This window comes from Condylura cristata, unplaced genomic scaffold, assembly GCF_000260355.1.
Source record: "Condylura cristata isolate star-nosed mole 26May11 unplaced genomic scaffold, ConCri1.0 scaffold00020, whole genome shotgun sequence".
Classification (NCBI taxonomy): domain Eukaryota; kingdom Metazoa; phylum Chordata; class Mammalia; order Eulipotyphla; family Talpidae; genus Condylura; species Condylura cristata.
Window position 1 is genome coordinate 8,697,082 of NW_004567121.1, and position 4,905 is coordinate 8,701,986.

Consider the following 4,905-nt stretch of genomic DNA (forward strand, 5'->3'; position numbering starts at 1 on the left):
AGTAGACCAACATGGCACAGCAGACTTTTCCTATCCCGCCTGCTGCTCCCCTCAGCAGTGTATTTCAGTAGATCTGCCTGTTCTGCTGCCCACTCTGTCTCTGGGAAATCCTTTCCTCCATCTCTACCTCTGCATGTTTGACCTATACCCCAGGTCTTGTATAAGTTAATTTGTTTAAGAAAAGAAATGTCTCTATCTACCTGCCATTCCTAGAATCTACCACCCTCCATCATATGATTTTTGCCTATCACTGTACCTATCTTACCCCTCTAAAGGTAAACATTATCCTGAATTTTACAGTAATTTTTTCTTGCCTTTATTTGTAAATGGAGCATCTATGTATAAATCTTAAAATAATCTACTAGCCTATTCTGGAACATTGTGTAAGTGGGCTCATCTTGGATGTGTTGTTTGTATTTTGTTTCTTTCAATCAAAATTTCATTTGCAAGTTTCACCCACACATTGCATGTGGCTATGGTATGTTAAATTTATTATTTTCCCCTCTATATACTTCCATTATATGCCTTTACTGCAATTTATTCTTTTGTGAGTGGACTCTGGTCCTGATTCCAACTTTGGGCCATTTTGAGCCCTATTAGTATCAACATTTTTGTACAAATCTTCAAGCAACATTGCAAAAACTTCTTGAGGGCATATACCTAGGAGTAAAACTGATGGCTCATAAACATTTTTATCTAGAGTTGACGTTTGAGGAAAACTGTAAGATAAATTTTCTCTCAACTTTCTTTCCGAGAACGGTAAACATTTTATTGATGTCAATCTCACGTAGGCTTGTTCCTGCACGTACAGGCATGTGGACGCTGTGCCTGGGGAATGTGACTGTGACTGAAAATGGAGAAACTTGCTGCACATGTGGCTTTTTCTTCTCTTGTTCCCAGTGGGCTGACCAAGGCACGCGCTTCTTGTCATTGGCCCAAGAATTTGAGGTAAGTTAGAAGATGATTAGGCCTTTGCTTGAATCATGCCTGCTTGTACCTTAAGCAGATGTCTTTGGTCAGGCAAAACAGTCATTATTTATATTTATACTTTTATTCTTTTAAGGGTTTATTTATTTATGCATACAAGGGCTGGAATACAGGCCGCAGGTATGGGGTGTTTGTGAGAGGATTCACCAGAGTCAGAGTGGGGAGTAGAACAGGCAGATTAATCAAGATATACTAAGATAAGCTGCTGAGGGGATTAACTGGTGAGACAGGTGAGATCCCTGGTGGGGATCGAACTTGTGCTGCAGTGGCTGCTGATAGCCTTGTAGTGTTGAAACCTAACCCCTTGCACCACCAGGGAGGCCACTATATATATATATATATATTTACTTTTCTTTTACTATTTATATTTTTAATATGAATTTCTTTCACATATGTTACATTTGCTTCTAGAGTTTCTACCTAACAAAAAATAACATGTCTTGTTTATTTCCCAACTATGAACACTCTCTCACACCCATAATATTACATTTGAACTTAAAAAACCAATGTACAAGGGATATATATTTCAGCTTGAAATTGAAAAGAATAAGAATGTTCCTCAGAGTGGGTGCCATTTCCTTTGAAAATCCAGTGACTATAAAAAATGTGGGGCTATGGGTTAAAGCACAGCACTGGTGGTGCAATGGGTTAAAGCACAGCACTGACGAGCTGCAGCAGCTTCAGTGTGAGTTCATCCTCGGCCCTGGAAGTGACTGCATAGCCCAGCAGACCTTTCCTGTCTCACCAGCTGCTCCCCTCAGCAGTGTACTTTGTCAATCTGCCTGTTCTGTTTCCGACTCTGTCTCTGGTGAATTCTCTCACTGCCCTGCACCTCTGGCCTGCACCAGTTATTTATGAATAAATAAATAAAATCTTTAAAAAAAATGGGGTTAAAGAATATGTCTGATCCTTATAAACAGGATTTTTGATATGTGGCCAGTTTATCAGTGATTATGGGACTTTGTCGCTAGGGCAAACACACATCTGACTACCAATGGTGAATTGATAGTTTGGTGGCCAACTACCATTGTCACAATGTCCAGATCAAGTAGGCCCTCAAAGCAAAACCTGTGATTTAGATCTTTCTTCCTAACCAAGATGCTCTCCTGAGTGCCTATGTCAGCCAAAAGGTGAAGTACTCCTGGGAGAGTAACATGCAGTCTCATCCCCACAATGACAAACAGGCCTAACAATACTTCCCTGCTGTCAAGGGGCATATGACTGTAACTGCTGTGAAGTTTGGATCCAGTTTCATCATTTTCCCCTATCTCTTACCAGTTTATCTTTGTGGCGAGGTCATTTTCTTTCTCCAGTGATCTGCAGTGCCACTCACTCTTTCCCGTAATTTTTAGCTATGGGTGAGTTTATTTCTGGTACCTATTGTGTGCCACTGATCTAATTTTCTATCTCTAAGCTGACACCACACCATTTTAATAATCACTTTGATAAATCTTGATATTTGACAAGTACTCACTTGTTCCTTAAAATCTCCTGGACTGAGGGAGGATATGACATCTTTTGCTACTTTATTATAATTAACTTCACAAGTCCCATGAAGAACACTGTGTGTTATATATCTCAACACTGACACACCTGCCAGGATTATTCTAGTCTGAAATAATCGAAGTTAAGGCTGAGAGTGCTGTCATATCTGCATGCTCTCCTCCTGATTGGGTGCGCTCCTTCTGATCAACCAGCCTTCAGACTTGCCATGTTCCAAACCATTCTCTATCTGCAACCAGACAGATATTTTGAAAATGTAAATAGAACCATGTCTTTGATTAAAACTTCCAATGGTTCCTGTGTTCCCTAGATCTATGTATTCCTGGGCCTCCATAGTCTGGCATGACTTTCACCCACTTCTGATACACTTTGACGTTGTTGTTATCATCTAATCTAGCCCAGCTTAGAGCTGTGTCACCTGGTGTCCTTCAGGCCTCCTCTGGAAGAGTTGGAAGATGGTTTCTTATACCTCCTCCGTTCTCTGCTGCTTCCTCTGCTTCCACATTCACACACATCTCACACTACCATGAAATGATACACACTTGCCTGACCAGTTGTTTGTGTGTTTCTTTTTAAGGAACCAAACAGAAGAGAATTTACTTCATTTTCTATTATCATAGCTCCAAATTAGACACCAGGATCCACACCAAGGATGATCTCACAGCAGACACATGCAAATACCCACAAACTACAGCAAACTAGAGTGCTGTGAACTGGCTATGGGGAGCACTTGCTGGGAGGATCATGGGTAGGCTGCTGCCACCTTTTCTTTTATCCCCGCTTGCAAGTCACAATGCTATTACAAAAGGTCTTCATCCCCACAGTGTCTTTAGGGATGAAAACCAAAGGAAGAGAGGGGGTAGGGGGAGTATCATCCACCCTGAGAAGACACTCATTTCACAGTGATCTTGGCTTCCACACTCATCTCAAGTCAATGTCCCCTGGTCTAAACATAATCTTCTGGGACCTGGAATATGAGACTCAAGTGTTGCCAGCTCAGAGCAGACGAGTGCATGACGAATGACAGATGCGAGTAGTGGCTTTGGGAGATCAGCTGACAGTTGGGGAGGTTCTGTGTCCAGACAGTGGAGATGATCTGTCTTCTTGCACTAAAAGATGGGTCTGAGTTAGGGATTCTGTCATAACTCTCCTCTATGGTACAGCATAGTCCACTTCTAGCATATTGGCAGCATTCTTCTCTAGGGCCACTGCCTACCCATTGAAAACCTGCTTCTCATTGTAACAGGCAACCAGAGTAGCAGTGACCATGATGTGGGAACAGCACAGAACTTAAACATACGCTGGTTTCTTGGCTTGACAGGGAGGTGATGACATCTGCTGTAGTGCACTGGGGTCATGCTCCTTTAGCACTGCATAGCCAAGTCAATATCCTCCAACAAAATCACCCAGCTTCTTAGTCCTTGCTCCAAACCTCTTGAGGCCCAAACCCTCTGCTTCTGATAGTCTGCCACAGAATCTCAGGCGGTGTTTGCTTTCTGTGGAACAGATCATTGCAGCACTATACCAGCACTATGTCTTCAGCCATGTGTGGATCTTCTCGTTTCAAGGCCAATGCCCATCAGCCTGGCATCATAGCACCATACTTGCCCCACTCCCAACCAGACATCATGTGCTTATCTAAGACTCCCAGAGTCAATTTTCCAGCAACTGTGAATAACCACAGTTTGCTATTTCTCAGCCAGATTTCAAAATTCGAGGGATATCGTTGGGAATTTCTCCAGCACTTGCTGAGTCTTCTCCTTATTCTCTATAAACTATCACTGGGGTTCCTACAGGTGAGAATGCCAGGTGTATTACAGAGGGATCTTTTTTCCATCCAGTAATGGTCATGTTATTTTCCACTGTGCCCAGTCTTCAAGAATCAGATAAAAATTTCACAGCATGGCACGTTCCATGTCCAGTGCCTTGATAACAGCTACGAGGCAGCAACTGGTCTGATTCAGATAATTACAGCACATTTTCAAGCTGCTGTTAAGCTTGTGCTGGTTCATCTTGGTTGTCACCTTCCACCAACCCCTGCATCTTGTAGCATAAAATGTTGTAGAACTCCCCCACATACTTCAAACAGTCTATGCTGACTGTGGCTTCAGAATTTGCCTGGGGGTACCCATGTACCACCATGTAGGGTTTTAAGGATATCTACCAGTTTGGAAGCTGAGGATTATAAGCAGAAGAATACTGGTGAACATAGCTTGAACAACAACAAAACAATCAGTACATAGTTAGGTGGACTCAGGATTGAATTCAGCTGTCAGGGTAAGATTCTTCAAATTAATCCCTCTTGGTTACAAGATGGCTGCCAGGGATAGACTGTTGCATGAGCTCCCTGCACCAAAGAGAGGGAAAGGACCTTCTTTTTATTATTATTCTTTTTCTCAGAAGGGAAAACATTAT

At 42.3% G+C, this 4,905-nt stretch overlaps 1 pseudogene; it reads right to left on the minus strand.

Moving 5' to 3' along the window:
- Positions 1 to 3,436: 3,436 nt before the first annotated feature.
- LOC101634778 lies at positions 3,437 to 4,502 on the minus strand (annotated as a pseudogene).
- Between the last annotated feature and the right edge of the window lie 403 nt (positions 4,503 to 4,905).